Genomic DNA, 23,193 nt, shown 5'->3' on the forward strand with positions numbered 1-23,193 from the left:
TAACCACTGGAATTTCATGCACACTAGTGCAAATGTTCAGTATTTCCAACTCGTCATGCTTTTTGAACTAGAAATCAAGACAGACATTGGAGGGCAGTTTAGAAGAACATTGGCAGCACACCAACATGGCACATGTATACATATGTAACTAACCTGCACGTTGTGCACATGTACCCTAAAACTTAAAGTATAATTAAAAAAAAAGAAAAAGAAAAACATTGTTAGAAAAATAAGGATGCTGATGACGCCTTTTTTTTTGTTTTGTTTTTGAAAAAAGCTGTTTTCCATGGAAATGAAGTTCTCTGGGAAACAGTGAATGTCTCAGTGCAGAGAGGGCTGCATAGCAGCCTGACTGCTCTCTGGAGAAAGGTCCATTTGCAAGGTCAGCTTTCAGCTGCATCTGGGCACTTGGGTTTAGGGTGGGTTCCCACCACTCTCTGTGCCAAAACTGCATGTACAGTGAGGTTGGTGCTGGACATCAGCTTTCCTCCTGGAAGTCTGGAATTCAAGTGCCTGCTGGGAAGAGGGCACCTACCTGAGCGGCCCCTGGTAGAAACCTCCCCCACAGGCTGCTGCATTGTTGTTGCAGGGAGGAGGGAGCTCCGTGTGGCCCGCATGGCAGGAAGACAGAACAAGGAAGCCGGCAGGTGGACTCCTCCAGCCCCACCTGTGTCCCTCCCTCCTGACGGGCTGTGTGTCCTGTGTGCTTCTGTGCTGCCATCATCCATCCTAACCGTGAGTCCCAGTGAATCTCTGCATGTGGGGGTGATCGGAGGCCCTGACGCAGTCCCCATCCCCTAACTTGGGTCTGGCTATATGCAGGTGATGGCCCTCTTCCCCAGCAGCCTGGCCACGGGTTTTGTCCTGCACTTTTGTTCTTGGGTTCTAAGGCTGAGGATTGTGAGAGGAACTTCGGCTGCCTTGCGCCTGCTATGCCCTGGGGCACCCTGGAGTGGACACCTCCTTTGATTCTGCTGTAGAGCATAGTCTGTTCAGGTTTCCAGGCAAAACCAGCCTTCTACAGGATGCCAATCAAAAAGGCAGAGCCCCTCCCTCCCAGGAGCTGACCGTGGCCCCTCTACCTGGGAAGAGGGATGATGGCTTCCTCCCCAGAGAGACAGAGCCTCCTGCTTAGCAGTCAGGGCGGGCTGGCTTACTGTCATTGCCGTGAGTGAATGGCAGAGGCAAGAAAAAGGAACCTGAGATAAGAGTAAGGACTGCAGCTGCAGAGAGGAGCTCGGTGCAGTTAGGGGCGACACAGGCCATATGCTTGTGTCCCTAAAATTCATAGGTTGAAACCCAACCCCCAGGGTGATGGTGTCAGGAGGTGGGGGTTTGGGGAGAAGACCAGGTCATGAAAGTGGAGCCCCACGGATAGAATCAGTGCCTTATAACAGGCACACAGAGGGCTCTCTCGTGCTCTTTTCTCCAAGCAAGGACCCAGGAGAAGGCGACCATCTGCAGCCTGGAGGAGGCCGACCCTGCTGGCACCCTGAGCTCAGACCTCCAGCCTCCAAAACAGTGAGACGGTGACACTGGTGGCTGATAAGCCCTCAGTCCATGAGACTTTGTTGTAGCAGCCCAGCAGGACTGATGGGGGCAAGTCCCGGTGCCCTAATAACACAACCTTCCATTGGCCCCAAAGAGAAAACACGAGAGACTGAGGCCAGACGGCCCAGGAGGATCATCAAAAAGGGGACACAGGAGCTGGGAGGACATGGGGAAGCAGCAGGGGAGAGGCAAGAGGGCTGCCGAGGCTGGCTGGGGCGTCCTGTCTCAATGGTGGAGGAAGTGGTGGGGAACGAAGGCCTCCCTAAGGGCTCCACGCCGGATTCTAGTTTGCCGGCTAATCATTGTTAAATACATGCACATATTTGCTCAGAGCTTGACTGTGTTACTTCTAATTAATTCCTTTTTTCCTTTAAGATCTGGAAATCCAACTGGCTAACACAGCATGAGGTCAGCACAGCCAGGTCCAGGCCTGCACCGCAGTTGTGGCCACACCACAGCTGCCAAGCTGACGCAGGGATGCCACCACACAGCCAGGGATGGAGGCCATTTCCCCAGTGTCGGCCCAGGATGCCAGGCATCTGCAGAGGCTTCGTCTGGGCCGAGGCTCCCACAGGAATGCCAACAACACATCCTCAGGCTCCTCCCTTTGAAGCACATGAGAGAACGGACACACCAACCCCCACTGGAAGCAGGTCAGAAAATAATGTAGTGGAATAATGGATAACAATGTTGATACATTCCTACAACTTTGGAAACATGTTTATTATCACAAAAAATAGAAACCTAGTCTGAGCTTCTATCAGGGGCTAAAGGAACTTGCCGCCTCCTTTTAACCCACAGTGAACAGGGGTATCAGCGGGACAGCAGGGACCCTTCGAGTATGTGGAATGTCCCATGTCATCCCTACAAAAGTGTGGGGCTGAGTGTCACATCCCAGCACGGCATAACGTTGACAGTTTCCTGCTACAATGACCTCCAAAGGAGGCCTGAGACACAACAGAAGGTGGAGGTTACCTCCAACATCCAACTCACCAAGTAGGAGCTTCAATCAAAGGAAGCCTGTGCCAATGTTTCTGTGTCCGTTCACATGTGAAGAAGCCCCTGTGGATGGAGACGGAAGATGAACTCTGTGGTCCTTCCAGCAGGGGACGTGGTGGAGGCCAAGTCTTCAAGTCTCCAAGTGAGGGGAGCACAGTCGTGGGTGGGTTCTGCACTGGCTGGGGTGGGCACATTTTGTGGAAATGCATTCTTTTTTTTCTTTTTTTTTTTTTTTTTGAGATGGAGTCTCACTCGATTGCCCAGGCTGGAGTGCAGTGGCACAATCTCAGCTCACTGCAACCTCCATAGGTTCAAGCAATTCTCCTGCCTCAGCCTCCTGAGTAGCCGGGATTACAGGCACCCACCACCATGCCGGGCTCAGTTTTGTACGTTTAGTAGAGACGGGGTTTCACCATGTTGACCAGGCTGGTCTCGAACTCCTGACCTCAGGTGATCTGCCCACCTCAGCCTCCCAAAGTGCTGGGGTTATAGGCGTGAGCCACTGGGCCAGGCCTGGAGATGCATTCTTAAGGCATTATTGTGGAAGCATATCTCCCCTATGGGCTGGAGGAGCCTGGAGAGAAAGGGGTTGCCTTTCCAAACGGCCCTGTTTATGACAATGGAATTTAGAATTTGCAGCTGAATTTTCCAAGCTCTGCAAGTCTTTCTTTGCTTTTCTTCCCCGTCCATTACTTGTAGCACAGACAGAAGGAAGAAAGCTGGAGAAAAGGGCGAGATGCAAAACTGACCATGCAGATTACTCCTCGTACCTGCCATAAAAATTGCGTGGAAGAGCTTGAAAGAAAAGGCGCTAATGAGGTTTGGGGTCATCAGCGGCTCCCTGCCTCCCCAAGAACAATAACCAAGGCTTCATCACATTCTCCTAAACCACGAAGGAACCAACAGCTAAATGATAATGATAAAAAATAATGACTATTTCCCTGTTAAGTGCTCATTTCAATATCACACTCTGAGTATTCTATGTTTATGCATTTCAGAAACCAAAAATTGATCATTTATGAGTCAGACAGGTCCAGATACAGGGGTGGAAACACAATGAATTAAGATGACATTTACTGACTCTGTGCCAAGTGCAGATATATTTCGAAATAACCATTGTATCTACCATAATTTAGTAGAGAAAGGCCAATTGAGCCTTCACTGCATGAGGTCATGTATTATTTCACCAAAAGTTACATCTTAGATTGGAAAGTATTTATAAATATTAAGCAGCACAAAATAATCAAGCTATTATTCCCTGGGAATGAAATGCATTTCCCCACCTCCTCCGTGCTGCCTAAGAAATGTCGGAAGATTCAATACAGAAGCCATTATGAGAACATAATGTGTTTGCAGTTAGACATTTGGATGGAATCCAGACCCCACCACTAATTAGGAGTTGCGTCTTCAGCTAGGCCGACCTGAGCTACCTCTGCCGCAGGATAGGGACAAGCCTCTATGCAGAAGGGCCCTCAGGATGGAGGATTTGAGTCTTCAGCACACAGCCCAGCACCAGGGAAGCACTCAAATAATGACGAGACCCCAAGATGGAGGATTTGAGTCTTCAGCACACAGCCCAGCACCGAGGAAGCACTCAAATAATGACGAGACCCCAAGACGGAGGATTTGAGTCTTCAGCACACAGCCCAGCACCGAGGAAGCACTCAAATAATGACGAGACCCCAAGATGGAGGATTTGAGTCTTTAGCACACAGCCCAGCACCGAGGAAGCACTCATGACAAGAGGGAGACATTATCTCCTGTTTACACAGAACAGCAACCTTCCATTTGACATCTTGTGCCGGAGTCTGCGTTTCTCTTAAAAGATGACAGTGGCTTCCTATCTTCTCTTGTCAGAGAAGCTGCCCCTCTTCCAAGATAACAGAGTTTGCCTCAAAGACTTCTCTTCTCAAAAGGAAAACTCCCTCGCTGGCATTCCCTGGCCTGTCTGGTGCCCCCACAAAGAACATTCACTAAAACGTCCCAAGCCTGAACCCCCAAGTAACACCCAAGACCCTGATTCTGTGGGTCCCGAGAAGGCTGGTTCTGGGACCAGAGGTGGCACCAAGATGGGATGGCATGTTCGTCCTCCTTTCCCCACTGGTCACTCTCCAGCTACTCAGGCAGTGAGGGGTCCTCTGTCTGTGGTGGCCACATTCACAGGAGGGCCAGTGGGCCTTGTCTTCCCAGACAGGTAGATAAAGAATAAATGCACGCTCTGTGTATCTATTACCCATCGTAGGTTCTACTCACCCACTCTTCTAGTAAGTGTGTGTTGTGTGTGTGCATTTGCACACACATGTGATCAGATCCTGATGTCAAAGGCATTGTTAATGATGGATCTCGTCAAGGAAGTGTGGAGTCCTCTGGTCTAGAAGGAAGGAACTGGCTCTGAGTGGTTGGCTCTGTTCCCTAGTCCACTGGGATAATTTGCCATCCTAGAATACCATAAACTCTCTTCCACGTGGTTTCTGTGTGTGGCCACTGGGGGTGAGCAGCTCTGGACGTCCCTTGCCATTTCCCCCTGGGGATGACACATGGCCTCCACTCTGGATGGATCTCTCTTGTCCTCGGATGGTTCCTACCTGGCCCGGGACTGCTGGACTCTCTCCCACTTTCCTACGAAGCTTCTTTCCTGCTTGCACAAAAACAAGTCCATCTCCACACGTCAGAGACAGGAACATAACTGAGAAGGGACTGAACACGCCATGAATCCACCGCTTCTGAAGCATGTCCTGCTCTGTTCACTCCTGTCTGCTAGGAGAAACCCCTTTATACACACTCCATGTTAACCTTTTCCTCTTGTGCTTCATGGTGAGCTCATGGCATTTGCAGACTCATTTCTGTCCCTTAACCTTCAGCTTTCTCATCTTCCCATCATCACATTGGCTCGAGATGCCCTACCAGCTGGCTCCTTCATCCTTTCCACTCTGTCCTTGCCCTTAAGGAAAGGACTGTCTCTTTCTGGCAACAGGAAGGGTGTGTTCAGAGAGAGGGACGCTCCAAGCCACCCTCATCTTTTCCTGCCTCAAGACTGAAAGACATCAGTTGCCCTGCAAGGAGTCCTGGTTGCAGTTATTGGAAAATAACACCAGGAACCACAAGCTGGAGCAGGAGGTTGCACAGGTGGTGGGGAGGTGCAGACACAGCGCTGTTACTGTTGGACGATGGAGCTGAAGCGGGCCTTTCAAGTGTTTGAATTCACCTTAATTTTTCCAAATTGCACATATTTTTAGGGCTTTGTATTTTATATAGTATAAGATGTTATCAACGATGACAATTTTTGCTGTGCTGACAGTACAAAGGAAATAAAAAGAATTATCCACAGGGACCCTTCGGATGGATGCAGGCTGTGCCCCCAGGAGAGCCAGCCGAGACCTTGAGGCTGAGCCAGATGGGCATGTTACCTGTCACCTGGTGGGCCACCACCTCCCTCATTCATTTTATTCAACAAATACCTTCTGAGGACCTGCTTCTGCCTCTGTCATGCTCCGATCCAGGCTGTTGTTAAGCAGCCCAGATGGGGGTGGCTGGCAGAAAGCGACAGCTTCAAGCTCTGTTTCCGCCTGCACCCCTCACACTGATCCCCGCGTGGCTCTGCACTCCCAGCTCTCGTCCCTCCTGCTTTTATGGAGGTGACATTTAATGAGTCATTTAATCCAGCCTAATTCTCCCCATTTAGGTCACTATCTCCTTGGGGAAGCTGCTTCACGCTTGGAAACAGCCAGAGAAAGCTCTGGTTCTGCCCCCAGATCCAGCCCTTCAAAATCGCCATTTATCCCCAGTTCTCCAGCCGACACCAAGAACTCAGGGAGAGACTTGCTGCCTCTCTGGCTGACGACTTCTCCAGGGAAGCTGTGAGTGGCACCCAGGCTGACACAGCCACCACGGCTCGCTTGTGGACAGGGGATGGATCCCCAACAATTTCTGTTTCCAAGAGAAACACCAACCTCGTGTTTGCCTCTGAGAGCTTATACATACTGATATGTTAACCGCAGGAAAGCCACCCAAGATTCTATGGCAGCTGAGCCTGACTCCTCTTCATTTACCAGCATTTTCCTATGGGCAGCACAAACCATGTGACAGAAGCCCATGAACTGTATGAGCAAATTCACACTGGACTCCTGGGGTTCACTGCAGATCAGTAAAGGTCCCTCTATGCCCCAAAGAGTCCCTTAGCACCCAGATAGCACCAAACCAGAAGGCAATCAGTCTTGCTCAACGGGCCACTGGATCTTCCCAGCACACACACACACACACACACACGCAAACATGCACACACATACATTTGTACACATGCAAACACACATGCACACACATGCATGTGTGCACACACAAACACATGCACACACATGCATGTGCGCACACACACATAAACACACACATGCACACACACACACATGAAACACACACACTTAAACCTAGAAAGATCAAGAACAAAAACAGGTACCTGTTCATAGGCTTTTCATGAAAAAAGGACCATTAAGATCACTCCATGATCTAAGACAGTGCACATAAAGTGCCTACTGCAGAGCCTATTGCAGAGCCTGCTCTACAAGTACGTTTCTTTTCTACATTTGGTTAAAAACAGGTCAGAAAATTCACATCTAGTATAAAATTATTAATGTTTTCCACAGAAGCTGGGATCTAAATATTCAAACAGACCCGAGGTCGTCGCCCCTACACTCCGTGTCTTTAATCAGCACAAGGACAGCCCCGTCTCATGTCACTTCTCCCAGGAAGCTGACAGCACCTAGGGCTAGGGCTTCTGCAAGGAGTAGCCCTCATATATTTTCACTTCCAGTCTTACATTTTCATTTTGCAATGCAGCTACTCATGTTTCCCAGAGATGAATAAACAGTCTTTTTCCTTAAAGGCTCTGCTTGTCCTCAGAGACAGGTGCCCAGGGGTGCAAGCAATGGAAACCTGACAAATGGCCAAATCAAGAAATCAAGAGCACTTTGGTGAGTCAGCGATGATTTCCTGCACACAGATCAGCATGGTGGCGGGGCTGAGTGGCTGCCAGGCGGCCTGCTCCATCGCTGTTAATGCGATGTGACAAGGCTATTTCTCTCCCCCAGTCAGTGGCTGGGCAGACACAAGAGACTTGACTCCACTGCATAAGTCAGTCCACTGGAAATTAAGTATTAAACAGGGTAAAACAAACCTTGTCTTTGGTGTTGAGACACATTTTCAGAGGGGAAAAAAGTCTTTGTGGTGAAATAGCTTTAAAACAACTCCATGGGGTCAAACTCTGCTGCAGCCCTGTGGCGACCAAACTCTTGTCCTAATTTCTTTCCCATTATTTGGTTGCATTGCTTTTCCAAGTTGAGATTGGGGTGTAAATAACACACAGGCTAGTGCACTGATGGAGCTCCCAACAGCTGCAGGTGTCTCTCGTGAATTTCTCTTGTTTCTGATTTCAGACTTCACCCAGTTCTTCTAGAGGATAGGGAATAACTCTGTTCCCACTTTTAGAGAGTTGAAAGAAAGTCAAATCAAAAAGGTGAAACTCTTGAATCTTCAGAGCAACCCGGAGCAGAAAAGAAATGCAAACGTGTCATTCTGCCATTTGTAGTAAGACTCCCATTATCAAGGGAAGCTGAAATGTTTAGAACAAAAGATTTGCTCAGTGTAAGCATTTGCTGAGAAGCAACTGTGCACCAGGCATCGGGGTTACCAAGAGGAATATGACATGGACTCTGCCCACAAAAAGCCTCCATTCGAAGGGAGGAGACAAAGCAGCGCCATGTGAGACAGACGGTGTAAGCGCTGAGATGAGAATGGAGAGACCAGGATGGGAAAGACATGGCCGGGCAGTTATTGTCTAACTTAAGTTAGAGGAAGGACGAGAAGAATCCCTGCAGGTCCAGAGGGAGTGGAGATGGCAGTGGTTTAAGGCAGGGGACCAGCAGGGATGAGGAAAGGAGCCCACAGGTCTGGAGAGATCAGACACAAGCCACTGTTCTAATCCCAGAGAGTAGCATTGATGGTGGTGGAGCAGACAGCAAAGACAAAGTTGGGAAAAAGAGAAGACTTGGTGACTGATTAGATGGGAAGAGAAGGAATGGGTGAGAAGGAGAATTCAAAGATGACATTGAGGTTGGGTCTTATATGAATATGATTCCTCATCCAAGACAGAAAGTCAAAGAGAAAGGTCAGTATGAGAAATGTGGCATTTGAGGTGTCATTAGAGTATGGACAGGTACGTCAACCAGGAGCCCAGAAGACAGATCTCTGTTGGAACTGCACCTGGTGTGGGTGTAAATCACTGGGATCAGTGGATGAGAGGTGTTCAGGTAGAAGTGGACCACAAATGGAGCTCTATGCAGCTCCCACACCCACAGTGTGTGAGAGAGAGGGGAAGGGTGGGCTGAGATGGTGAGAAAACTAAAAAAGTCTCATCAGAAACACATGATGCACCAAGGGTCTAGCTGAAGGTAGATAGCAGCTGGATAAGTGCCCCTGTATGGTAATGACACAGTTGTCCCTCCAATATCATTCAGCATCTTCCATGATAAAGGGACCAGATGATTGGGCCACCCTAGCTGGGCAGTCAACTCCATCTGTAGGCGTCTACTCTTCTAGATGCTGTGAGGGACAAAAAGGCATGGCCTCCAGTGTCAAGGACCCATCATCTAATAGGAGACAAGACTTACACACACGAAATATATTGATAACAGAGCATGGAAATTCTGGATTCATGTCTAAATTTTTTAAGAAAGAAAACACACACAAACACACACACACATAGCGGGTTGGAATTTGGTGAGTTTGTAAAGGAAGGGAGGTAAATTATTTAAGGAAATGGCACACAAAGATAACCAGAGGAGAACAATAAACTACTAGCAATAGGGTAGTTTTAAATTCAGCATTATCAATAATTATATTAAGTAGAAATGGTCTAAAAAACAACTAAAAGACAGAGATGATCAGACAATAAAGAAGTATGATCAAAATATATGCAATCTGCAAGAAACTGACTTTGAATATAGACAAGCATACATATATGTATAAAATTATATGATACATACACATGTTAAATGCAAAAGGATGGGGAAATATATACTGTATAAACACTAATAAAAAGAAAGAGACTTGTCCTGCTTATATTAATGCCAGAAAAAAACAGACTACAGAATGGGGACAATTACCAGAGACAAAGAAGGACATTATATGAGAATAAAGTCAACTCCCCAAGAAGACATAACAATCCTAACTGTCTACACACCTGACAACAAAGCTTCAATGTACATGAAGCAAAATCTGAGAGGACTGAAAGGCAAAAGTATACAGATCTATAAAGAGAGTTGGAAACGTCACTGGTTCCCTTTGAGTAATTGAGAAAACAAGTGGACAGAAAACCAGCAAGAATATGGAATATCTGAATAACACCATCAGCCAACTTAACCTAACTGGCACTTATAGGATGTTCCACACAATGACAGTGGAATCACATTCTTTTCCAGATTAAATTAAATATTCATTAACATAGGCCATGTTCTTGACCTTAAAACCTCAACAAACATAAAGGAAAAGAAACATCATACAAAGTATGTTCTCTAATCCAAATTAAGTTAAACTAGAAATCAATAACAGAAAGATATCGGAAAATGCCTCAAAATGCTAAATTAAATAACACACTTCTAAATAATATATGGGCCAAAGAGGAAGTCACAAGGAAAATTTGAAAATATCTTTAATTGAATGGAAATAAAAACACAATGTTATCAAATGTGCAGGATGAAGCCAGGTCAATGCTTTAACAATAAGGTCACATAGAAAGGAAAAAGTCTCAATCAATCATCTAATCTTCCACCACTAGAAAATAGAAAAAGAACAAGTGCAAGGACGGAGAAGGTATAAAGTAATAAAGAGAAGCACAAAAATTATAGTTTGAAAACAGAAAAATGATGGCGAGAGAGATCACTGTTCTTTTCACTGTATACTCTCAGGACCTCAAGACCCAAAGCTGGGCTTCCAGCCCAGCTGCTTCCCTTGAACAGAACCAACAGGTCCCTCACGTGCACTCATCACCTTTCTCCCCAGCTGGGTCCTCTTCCTGGGTTCCCAGCACCACTCCCCTATCACTCACCCAAGCCCAAATCCTGCAGGTTGTCCTTTTCTTCTCTCTCACCAACCTCCACATCCACACAGGTACAAAATCCTATTAATTGTATCTCCCTAAAAGTCCCCTTCCTCTCCATCTCTATACATAACACTCTGTTTCAAGTTACCTTCTAACTGCCAGTAGTCAATGGCCTCCTAAAAGATGCCCCAATCCAGCCACCAGCTCAGACTGCAGCCTCCAGGATCTCCTGAAGGCAAATCTGACCAAGGGCACATGATTCAGTGTTTAACAGGATGAACAGGATTGAAACGGGAAGGAGCCCACTCCAAATGCAGGGATGGATGATGCCTAAACTGCACTGCAAACAACACTGCCAAACGTTTCCCCTCAGATACTTAGGAGAACTGCACCTGTAAACGGTAACTGACGTATTTTCTTAAATCCAATACGTAGTGCCCATCAGTAAGCCACAATGCAGCAATTCCTGTTAAAGAAACCAAAAAGTAGTTTTCAGTCACTTACTTCATACCATGCTAAGACCTTGAGTCTAAAAAGGCAACATAGAATGACATCACATTTGAAAATGTCAGGTCTAAGGTCCCAGAGCTGCTGACTCAGGAGGGCTGGGGGCAGGCCTGCAGGAGGCGTCTCGCCATGCCATATGGGTGGATGCACACGGAAACACATGGGATGTTTCTACCCAAAGCGGCAGCTCGGTTTTGGAGTTGCTTTCGTTTTTCTTTTTTAACTGAGTTAAACTGACTATTTAACTGAATGATCAAGGGTTTCTTTTTGCTTGCTTGTTTCAGTTTGTTGATTTTGATGGTGGAGAGGCAGTTAGACTAAATTGGTTATTTTCATGTAGGTGTTGGCAGGGAGGGACTGGCAGTCTGGGTGCTGTTAGGCCCACACAGCAGCCTTGACCCAGGCCCTAGGATGTATTAATATCTACAGAGCCCAGCTTGCAGGCTACGGCCCACGCCCTGGTGCAGCTGGTATATCACGATGACTTCACAGGACCCAAGAATGGAAACCTGTGTCTAAGTTATCAATAACCAAAAATAGCTCACAGGGGAAAGGCATTTTTAAAAAAACTGAATAGAGGCTGAGCGCAGTGGCTCACACCTGTAATCCCAGCACTTTGGGAGGCAGAGGAGGGCAGATCGCTTGAGCTCAGGAGTTGGAGACCAGCCTGGCCAACATGGTGAAACCCCGTCTCTACTATAAATACAAAAATTAGCCAGGTGTGGTGGTGCACAACTGTAATCCCAGCTACTCGGGAAGCTGAGGAACAAGAATCACTTGAACCCAGGAGGTGTGAGGCTGCAGTGAGCTGAGATTGTGGCTCTGCACTCCAGGCTGGGCAACAGAACGAGACCCTGTCTCAAAATCAAAAAACAAAACAAAACAAAACCAAAAAAACTGAATAGAAAAGGAAAGCAAAGAACCATCTAATCTAAAGAAAGCTTTATTTGGTCCAAAGTTAGTTATTTCACCTTCGACTAGCTCGTACAGAGGTGTCTGTCATTGACTGGACCTATCTGTTGAAAGTGAAACTCCTTCGCTAAGAGCCCCTACTACCTAACCCACAACGACCTTCATTTTATCCCATGTCAAGGGCACATCCACGGAAGAAAAGCCAACTTCAGGGGACCCAAACTTCCAGAGATGCCTCCGTGGGCAAGGAGAAGAGCTGGAGTCCCACTGGCTCATCTGTCCCCAGCCTCCTCTGACATCTTCGTGTGTGTGTTCCCTCTAATAGCGAGGAAGAAACTAGGTGTTCGTTTGCATTTCTGTGAGCCAAGCAGGAGCTAAAGCAATGTTTTCCGGTTTAGAGAGAAATGTCAACAGAGCATTCTTGAACCTGCTGGAGTCTATCTGGATCACAATGGAAACTGAAAATTACATATTTGAACACACTGTTTTGTAGTTAAAATACATGCATATAGCCAAGAAATCAACTCCTTGATGTAATGGCGTACTCTTCAAGTAATAAAATAGAGGCCAGACGTTTGGGGGATGTGGCCACGCCATAGACATAGACCCTAAACCCACTCAAGCCCTGAGCCTCGAGCCCAGAGCGCTCCACTTCCCTACTCCACAGAAAACCCCCAGGACATGGTTTAAAGAGACCCCTCAGGTCTCCCCCACCCCACTGTGCCCTCTGTGCACTGGAGTTAGGAGGGGCAGAAGGTACCAAAGGGGAGATGGAGGTGCTCTCCGTGTGGACACGCCTCCTGGTGTCAGCAGGAAGAATTCAATCCTAGAAGTCAGTAAGCAAACCCAACACCACCCTCATCCCTTCCTGCCCTGGACAAGGTGGAAATGAGAATGGCTTTCAGACTAGCAGGGCAAAAGAAAGGAACAGTATTGCCTTCATTCTAAGATACAGAGATTAGGACTTTAATTTAAAGGGGATCATACCCATTTTTGGAGGAAGAAACTGCCAAATAGTCTGAAGTAACAAAGGATATTGAACATTGATCATTTAGACACACACAGAATGCTAGGTTGTATTTTTCATAAACATGTGTGGGAAATCTGTGTTTATGGCCTTGTCCTACATCCAAGATCAGGGTTCTCCTTGTATTCTCATTGCATTAAGGTGTCCTAATGTGTCCCTGAAGATAACTCCGACCACACTGTGTGTAGAGCTCAACAGTAAACTCAGTGCGTTTTTCCCTGAGAACTTTAGAACCAGAAAGAGCATCTTCAGTGGCCTGGCAGGAGGCTCCAGTGAGCTCCGTGCTGTCTGCCGGCCCAGGCCTGTGTGGCGTGGGTTTGTCAACACAGATGAAGAGCAGATGGGATGTTTTCTTCAAAACAAGTGAAAATTCTTTCCTCATTGTCTCTCTACCCACTCCACCAGAGGAAAGGCCCCACCCCTCCAGGCAGCATAAAGAGAGGGTGGATGTCAGCACAGGAAGAGGCACCTGCCAGGGCAGCCCAGCCTCCATGGGGGACCCTAGGAAGACACAGACAGGTAGCAAGAATGGCTTAGCATGAGCTTTGCTCAAATGACTGCCCAAAAGTGCTGCATTGAGGATCTGAGGAGTCCAGGAGAGGGAATTACTTAAGCCAAATCCATCAGTCATGAATGTTCCAGAAAGTAGACAGAAGGCATACTGATGAATAAGAACAACACTGTAAGGAACATGGCTGCACTGCAGCCAAGTGGGCATAGGCCAAGGTAAACATCCTGTGTACTCAGCGAGTTTCGAGCACAGGTGTGTAACTCCACTTGTTACCACAGCCATGTAGCCATAACACGGAACGCCATCACTTGGCTCTAAGCCACTATTGTCTGTAAAAGGTATAACTACCCTGCTTGCGCCATACAGATGCTCTTGGGCTCGGCTCAGCTGTTGGGCATGACTCCACATGGCTCTTGCTGCTGGCACCCAGAGAAAGAGAGAGAGAACCAGAGCTGTCCATTTTGCAGATGGACCGAGGGGAGCCAGAGAACGGCATGGCTCGGCATGGCTCGAGCTCATGCCCAGAGAGAGAAAGAGTTAAGCTGCTGACCCTGAAGGCAAGGGAGAGCTGGCCGTGCAGCTGTGCACGGGAGCCGGCTGCTGAGAGAAGCCACAGAACTGGAGCAGACAGCCAAGATAAAGGCAGACAGTGTAAGAGAGCTGCTGATGAGAGCTGCTAGTGAGTAAGCTGCTGATGAGAGAGCTGCTGAATAAAGCCACGTCTCATTTACCTGCTGTCTCTTGAGTATTCTTCCAGCTCCCTGCACTCTGTCCACCCACTCCCCTCAGACCTCAGCTGGGGCTGGAACCTGGCTAACTCCTACTTTCAGATACTTACTGTGGGCCAGGCACTGTGCTCAGCACTTCCCATGCACCAGCTCCTGACTGCCCAGTTGTGTGGGAGGAGGGCACTGGCATTGTCTTCATGACACAGATAGGGAAACTGAGGTTTAAAGGGGTGAAGTTCCCTGCCTGATGTTACTCAGCTGGTACCTACCAGAGCCAGGGTTCTGACCAGGTGACTTCCACAGTCCCTCCTAAATCTAGGGCCCTGAGTATGGAGCTATTCAGCCAGAGCACTGCACAGTACAGGGGAGTGGAGCCCTTGGCACCATCTACAGACACCGACCCCAGTTGAACTTGGGCACATGAGTTCATCTCTCTGAGTGTCCCTGTCCTAGGCTGTTGGGCTTGCATGGAGGTCTGACCTTGGCCCTCTTCTGTCAGCTGCTCCAGGCGACCTCATCTGTCCTTGGGTTTTAGCCATTGCCACACCATTACCTCCAAAGGATCCTGACCTTTAATCTTGCCACCTTTAATCCTGACCTTTCCCAGAATCCCAGGCCCATATTTCTAACCATGTATGGGATGCCCAACAGGTGCCTGAAACTTAGCTTCGTTAAAAGTAACCCACCTTATTCCCCCAAGTTTGCACATCACTCTCATCAGCCATCCCAGCCAGGACCCACAGTCACCCCACCCCACCCCTGTCCCTCCCTATGTCCTTGAGGCTACTCTAGAAATATCTGCCCACCCCACCCCACCCCCACGACTGCAGTGTGCATCTCCATCACCCCTCATGGCCCATCACCGGAGCCTTCCACCTGTGTCCACTTCAACAGGGTCTCCACGCTCAAAGGTAGCTACATCTTGTGATGTTGGAGGTGGGTTTTGCATTGGTGAGAGGGGACCACACACACACACATGCATACACACACACACACACACATGCATACACACACACACACACATGCATACACATACACACGCACATGCATACACACACACACGCGCACACACATGCATGGGCATTCACACACATGCATACACACACACGCACACACACACATGTATGCACACACACATGCATACACACACATGCGTGCACACACATACACACGCGTGCACACACACACATGCATACACACACACGCACACACACATGCGTACACACACATGCATACACACACGCGCACACACACATGCATACACACACGCACACACACACATGCATACACACACATGCACACACACACACATGCATACACACACATGCATGGGCATTCACACACATGCATGGGCATTCAATTTAGATGGGGCTCCTAACACAGAAATGCTAAGGTGATCAAGCCACCCAGTGCACAAACAGATGCGCAAGCTTCCTTAGTTTCTGAAATCCCTAATGGGGGCTAGGGGAGGGGCACACAGATGCTGTTGATATCACCACAAATTAGTAAATTAGGGTCTTAATAGACCGAAGAACCTAACTCTTCTTGTATCAAGCTTCCTTGATGCTGGGAGGTCTGTACCGCTAATTATGAAGGACTTATGCAAATCATCTTGCCCTTAATGGAAATTCTTGCAGATCTCAAACAATGTCACAGTTCTCAAAACATCAGGCCTGCATCACTCCTCTAACTCCAGGGAGCAGAGTCAGGGCTGGGGCGTCTTTAAATAGCACCTCCAACTTCCTGGCATCCCAGAAAGCCCCCTTCCCCATGGGTCCCGTGCCTCACTTAAGCCTCTCTTAGCTGGCAAGCTTTGCTGTTGAGCTGGTACCAAGACCTTCATTGCATCCCCCAGGATCTGATGAGTGAGCATTTGTCAAGAAACTGTGGGTTATATATGTATAGTTTCTATAATTTGAAACTGATCAGTGGCTCCCATTAAGTTTCTCTATTCTTTTTCTAGTATGTAATATATTTTTCACTCCTTTTGAATATCACCTTGGACCTACAGATATTTACAGATTCAGCTGTAATCACCAGGGCCTGTCATGGTTTTGTTTCTGAAGTTGAAATTGCCACATGTGACCCGGTGATGTCCCCTCAAATCTCACTCCACTGTTATCACCTCCCCACATTTGAATGCATCCTTGTTTTCTCAGAATAGATGTTCTAGGCCTGTCTTCAGTTCTCTTCCTCCAAATGTGGGAGTCAATAACTCTTGAAGTAGCCCTGGTTCCTTTTAGCAGAGAATGGCACGAGAAGCCCACATCTGAGCCCCAGGAGGGCACAGTAGACTGGGTCACATCAGAGCAGAACAAGCTTCCCTTTTTAAAAGGCTACAGGTTCATGTTGATATTTTCCACTTATCTCTGTGTTTACCAAGCACATCGGAGAGCATGCTCGTTCCTCCTTCTGATTAGACTTCCTGGTCTTTGTCCATTGCCTTGGACACACTGTTACAGAGCCTCACATCAAGAAGGGCTTAAACTACTGTGAAGCCAAAAACTGTGCAAGACTTCGCTTTCTTGTCTCTGACCCGTAGGTCAAGCATCCCGGAGTGGACTTCAAAGTATAAAGTCTAGACAACCTCCCGTCATCACCTCTCAAGCTTCAGCTGAAAGAAAATGAAATTCCATCCTCTTCAGGGCACAGGGTATTGAGAAAAATTTCTGAAGCTATGGTAAAGAAAGGAAAACTATAGACTCAGCGCCCCTGAACTCTTCATTCTCATGAGCCGTGATATCATTGCTTGTCTGTTATCTCATGTGGGTTGGTGTGCATTCCAGTTTCTTTCAGCTGTTAGATAAATACAAATACTTTACCAGTCCATCATCACAAAAAAATTGCACTGTCAGAAAATACACCAGGGTAATGGTCATGAATCTGTCGCAATTTTTAAAACTTCACCAAAAAAAATTTAAGATTACCTTTGTAGGACCATATCATTTGCACAATTATATTGGGGTTCTAGAAGAACCAGATTACAAAAGATATCCCAAATTATTTTCATTATATTTTTCAATTTTAATTTTTTTTTTTTTTTTGTAGACGCAGTCTCGCTCTGTTGCCCAGGCTGGAGTGCAGTGGCGTGATCTCGGCTCACTGCAAGCTCCGCCTCCCGGGTTCATGCCATTCTCCTGCCTCAGCCTCCCTAATAGCTGGGACTACAGGCGCCCGCCACCACGTCTGGCTAATTTTTTGTATGTTTAGTAGAGACGGGGTTTCACCGTGTTAGCCAGGATGGTCTTGATCTCCTGACCTCGTGATCCGCCCACCTCGGCCTTCCAAAGTGCTGGGATTATAGGCATGAGCCACCCCACCCGGTCTTTAATTTTTGTTTAGATTATATCCATATAACTTCGGCCACCAACCAAGTTAGAGGTATAGTTTGTTGTTTCTCACAGAAGCTGACATAGGAACTTTGTAACGTTACAGTCTTGGAAAATTACTGCATAAAACATCCAAATAATTGAATGGAATGAAATATACCAATCCATATCCCTAATTTTGCATAACAGAAATAAAATCTATCTGGGTAAATTGGTAGATAGAAGGCAATAAAATACCAATTATGGGTGCAGTCCTGCCAAAATCCAACCCAGCCCCCCAGGCGCTGAGATTTCCTCTTGGATCTAGATGGGGCCAGGGAGCTGGGGTGTCCTGACTTCCCACGTGCTGCTGCTGCTGGTACTTGTGGCTCCCCCAGGATGTAGCTGCTTCCTACAAGCTGTCGCTTGGGGCTGGCAACACTGACCGGCCCCATTCTGTGTGTCAGATAAATGCTAGATGATGAGATGTTCCTGGGGCAGTGACCACCTGCTGAGCACATTCACACCTAAAATGCATTTAGGCAGGAGAGGACTGGGAGTGTGGAAGGCTCTGGCTGCCTCGGGAAGGGGTCAGAAGGCTCTACTTTGGAAGTGAGCTCCCCACAGAGCAGTTCCCCTCAGAGCCCACACCTCCCTCTCGTGAGAGTTGGAGAACACCCCTCCCTCTTCACCTTGGATGACACCCCTCCCTCTTCACCTTGGATGACACCCCTCCCTCTTCACCTTGGATGACACCCCTCTCTCTTCACCTTGGAGACCACCCCTCCCTCTTCACCTTGGATGACACCCCTCCCTCTTCACCTTGGATGACACCCCTCCCTCTTCACCTTGGAGACCACCCCTCCCTCTTCACCTTGGATGACACTCCTCCCTCTTCACCTTGGATGACACCCCTCCCTCTTCACCTTGGAGACCACCCCTCCCTCTTCACCTTCTCCTGCCTCCACCCTTCCCTCTTCACCTTGGATGACACTCCTCCCTATTCACCTTCTCCTGCCTCTACCCCTCCCTTTTCACCTTCTCCTGCCTCCACCCCTCTGACTTCCCTGGGCTTGGTTGGGTCTGGATTGTGTCAGGGGGGGAGTTTCACGCCCCTTTACTTTGGGGATGCGGGGACAAGCACCAGCAAGGGCCCCTGGGCTTGGCTCCCCCAGCTCTGAGGGAGCCTTCGCCTGCTCCTCCACCTGACCCTGCCTGTCCAGCTGCTGGGCCACACCAAGAGGCAGGAAACTCCCCTGTCTCCCAGAGCTCAGAGACTTGTAACTTCTCATGAGTCTCTTTTCAATTTTTTAACCACTTTAGTGAGGTCTGATTGACATACAAAAAGCTGTGCATATTTAATGTGTACAACTTGATGGGTTGAGAGATAGGTACACACCTGTGAAACCATCCTCCCAGTCTATGCTGTAAGCATATCCATCACCTCCAGAAGGCTCCTTTTTATTTATTATTGTATATGATAATTTCACATCAGATCTCGCCTAGGAGCAAATGTTCATGTGCACAACACAGCACTGCTAGCAGTAGGTACTATGCTGCACGGTCGGGCTCCAGGACTTACTCATCTTGCTACCTGACCCTTGGTACACACTGACTCCTGACTTCCACCCTCTGATTCTCTGAGTGTGACTGTTTTAGGTCCCTCACATTAGTGGGGTCCTGTTGTATCTGTCCTTCTGTGCCTGGCTTATTTCACCTAGCACCAGGTCCTGGTTCATCCACATTGTTGCAAACAGTGGGATTTCCTTCCCTTTTAAGGCTGAATAATAGTCCATCGTATGGATAGACCACATTTTATTTATCCATTCATCTGTGCATCTGGCCTCTTTTCCTTAACTCCCCTTTTTCAGATTAAAATTCATACCTCTTTTTATGATATTTCTCTGCATTTTTAAATGTTTTCAACTTTTAAGTGCAACAATCTTTAATTTTTTTAAATTATACAAAAGGAATGAGAGCTGGTCAGCCTTTTTTCTCCGCTCAGCAACCACAGAAATCATGAGTAACTGCAAACCAAGTTGTTCAGAGAACAAACGAGGGAGGCGAGGCAGTGACCCAGAGACCCCTTCCCCGGATTCCTGGGTGTGCCAGAAACTTGGGACAGTTTCCTGGGCTGGGAGCACAGCCAGCCCTCTTTACTTCATGTGGCTCCAGTCAAGCAAGAATGACTTTTCCAGATAACATTATTCTGGAAACATGCAAGTGGGGTAACACTCTTCAAATTTTCTCAGGACCATTTCAATTCAGTATCTTAGGGAACTGTGCATTATCTTAGGAATAATAAAATATACATTGTTAACAGCTCTTATAATTAGATGACATTCAAAAATTCTGCTTGAACAAGCTACATGTTCGTATTTACCTTTCAAACAAATCACGCCTGTAATCCCAGCACTTTGGGAGGCTGAAGTGGGCAGATCACGAGGTCAGGAGTTCGAGACCAGCCTGGCCAACATAGTGAAACCCCGTCTCTACTAAAAATACAAAAAATTAGCCAGGCATGGTGACGTGCGCCTGTTATCCCAGCTACTCAGGAAGTGGAGGCAGGAGAATCGCTTGAACCCGGGAGGCAGAGGCTGCAGTGAGCCAAGATCGCACCACTGCACTCCAGGCCAGGCAACAATGTGAGACTCTGTCAAAAACAAAACAAAACAAAACAAAAACACACTGTTTTCAAAATAAGAAAAAACAAGATTGGATGTTTCATGGGATATTTTTAATTTGTCTCTTAGAGGGGGAAATTTTCCAAAAAGAAAATTATTTTCAAGGCCCTTTACTCTGATCACTATTAAAAGAAAAACAAACTCAATTTACTTGTACCAATCATAGAGCTGCAAAACTGAGGCTCTTTTATAAAAAACAGAGATTAACTGGCATGCACGAAACTCTGTTTTTCCCCCAAGTTGCACATCTCTTTTTCATTAACCACTTTATATTGTCCTACCTGCTTATTTGTCTTTTTTTCTTTTTCTTTATTTTATTTTAAGTTCCAGTATACATGTGCAGGACGTGCAGGTTTACTACATAGATAAACATGTGCCATGGTGATTTGCTGCAACTATCAACCCCTCACCTAGGTATTAAGCCCAGCATGCATTAGCTATTTATCCTGATGCTCTCCTTCCCCCTACCCCACCACCGACAGGCCCCATGTGTGTTGTTCCCCTCCCTGTGTCCATGTGTTCTCATTGTTCAGCTTCCACTTATGAGTGAGAACATGCAGTGTTTGGTTTTCTGTTCCTGCATTAGTTTGCTGAGGATAATGGCTTCCAGCTCCATCCATGTCCCTGCAAAGGACATGATCTCATTCCTTTTGATGGCTGCAGAGTATTCCACGCGCATACCTCTTTTTATATCACACAGGGAGCAACTGGCCTGTGAGAGCAGTCATCTTCTCAGCAGCTGGCTGCACCAGTTCTCGTTTACAAACCTGGGCAGGTCTGTGGCTTCTGCCAGGATCATCCAGCACCTGTCTGGATGGTTCTCCCTATCCTGAATGTTGCCACCTTGGGGGTCAGTACTGCCCTCCCCCAGCAAGGACAGCTGGGTTCTGGTCCTAACCTGAGGCCATTCCTTATAGCCCTTGGCCATCTGTTATGGTTCAGCCTTGACCATCCTCCATGTCATCTTCCCTCTTGATGATGCAGGTGCTGCTCTAAGGGAGGGCACGCTACCTCATAAAGACCTCAGTTAGATGCCTCTGTCTCCTTTAAAAAATAGGAGATGGCTGGTGTTATCTTGCTTTTTCTTTTCATTGCAGCTGTTAATGGTATAGAATGGCCCTGATTTTATTTGTATAGGAAATTTATAAAAAGCAGTTTAACCAGAAAGCACGCACTAATCCCACACTGTGCCAATCTATTTCTTGAAGCTGCAGTGAATCTGCCCGCTCTCTCTCTCATCAGCCAATATTTTCAATGGGGCCCGCAATCTGCACTGACTTCAATTATCTGTGGGCTTATACAAGGTCTTGGTTCTACTGCCCTGCTTTCCCAAAACAGTCCAGCCAGTAGGCTCCTTTCCCACAGATTGGGGGTTTGTTTCATCTGGGACTCATGGGGAGGTTCAGTGGGGGCATGATCCCCCACCCTGCAATCATTCTCAGCATGCTATGTATATAGGAATGTGTATTTCCCAAGAAGAGGGTCTCCAAAACCCATCCCATTCTCATGGAGAAGCATGTGCCCTCCAGGACTGTCTCTTGCCCACACTGGCCGATTCAGCATTGAGTGCAAGGAGCCCTTCCAGAGGTAAGAGAGACAAAGTCAATCTCAAATCCCGTCTGCTAATTGTTCATCTTGCTCTCTAGGAAGCTCCCAAAAGGACAGCCCTCGATGGATAACCCCAACCCAGGAGGTCAGCACAGAGCAGCCGCCATGGCAGACAGGCACAGTCGGGCGGGCTTGGTCTGCTTTGGTTGCACACGGTGTGAACTGTCTTTATCTTCCCCCCACCCTGCCAACACATTGTATTTTCTTTAGGCGCACTCAGGCAACAAAAATGTTAAGGCAACGACAGCATAACAAACCCTATGGCATTTTTTTTGCAAACATCTTAGAATTTAACATTGCTTTGTTCACTTGCCACTGCACAAAAATATCAACTTGGCACTCAGGAGCCCCGTGGTGATGTGCATATGAAGGTATGCACTGAAGCCCACGATGCTCCATTATTCAGCAATCAGGGCTTTATGTAGGAGTGAAAACAAAAAGCACCACAAACCCCAGGCACCTCTAGAATCGCAGCTGTTATCATCCTGCAAGGACCCCTCAGACATCAGGCTGGTGATGCGGGGCTCACGATGGGGCCACAGTCAGAGGGAAGGCAAAGGTGACTTCCTAAGGGCTGTCTTCTCTGATGTATTATTCACGGACTTGAATCCTGGGACACACATCCACTTTTCACTCAAGGTCTGTGCAGTGGGAACCCAGGAACCTCAAGAGGGAGATGGCCATCTGGGAGGTCCGGTGACAGCGGGGAGAGGCGTTGGGGGTTCTCTTGCCACAGGAAGCCAGCCCAGGGGCCTCTCTCCAGAAAGTGGAAGAAACCACATGTGTCTTGGCTCTGGGTGGACCAGCAGAGGGATGTCCCAGAGCCCCTTTCTCAGATGCTACTGTGCAGCAGAACCTTGAGGCCAAACCTCTCAGACAGGACCCTGCTCGACTTGTAAGAATTCCCCAGCTACTAAGGACATCCCACCTACTTTTGAACTTGGAGAAAATTCCCTTCAGAAAATTCCCCCAAATTCCACTGGTTTCTGAAACAGCCACATTCCATTTCAGGAATTCACGTGGGTCATTATCTCGGTTGGGAAAAGCAGAGACAGAGATAGGCCCTCAGGAGCTGCTCCCAGAAAGCAGGAGTGGGCAGAGGGAAGTGTGGACGGGGAAGGCAGACAAGCCCAGAGGTCACACTCAAGGTCCCTGCCACCAGTAGCAGGGAGCGCTCCCCAGAACCTCCCAGAACTGCCGATCTGCAGCACAGTGGCCCCAGCATTTACCCATTTTCCCCACTGGGACCTCCCCACAACCCCAGGGTAC

The 23,193-nt window shown here is 47.7% G+C and overlaps 1 long non-coding RNA gene across 2 annotated transcripts in view; it reads right to left on the reverse strand.

Moving 5' to 3' along the window:
- The window catches only part of LOC109028522 (uncharacterized), a 45,334-nt gene that overhangs the window by 5,063 nt on the left and 17,078 nt on the right, over positions 1-23,193 (reverse strand). The window contains exons 5-6 of one of the 2 annotated variants that reach the window (XR_002007532.3): positions 11,032-11,105; positions 2,576-2,613 (exon numbers count right to left, since the gene is read on the reverse strand). This is a non-coding gene — a long non-coding RNA (uncharacterized lncRNA). Of the gene's footprint in view, positions 1-2,575; positions 2,614-11,031; positions 11,106-23,193 lie in introns of those variants that run through there. The other variant, XR_010135128.1, reaches the window with a different exon arrangement.

Source organism: Gorilla gorilla, chromosome 8, assembly GCF_029281585.2.
Source record: "Gorilla gorilla gorilla isolate KB3781 chromosome 8, NHGRI_mGorGor1-v2.1_pri, whole genome shotgun sequence".
NCBI lineage: Eukaryota > Metazoa > Chordata > Mammalia > Primates > Hominidae > Gorilla > Gorilla gorilla.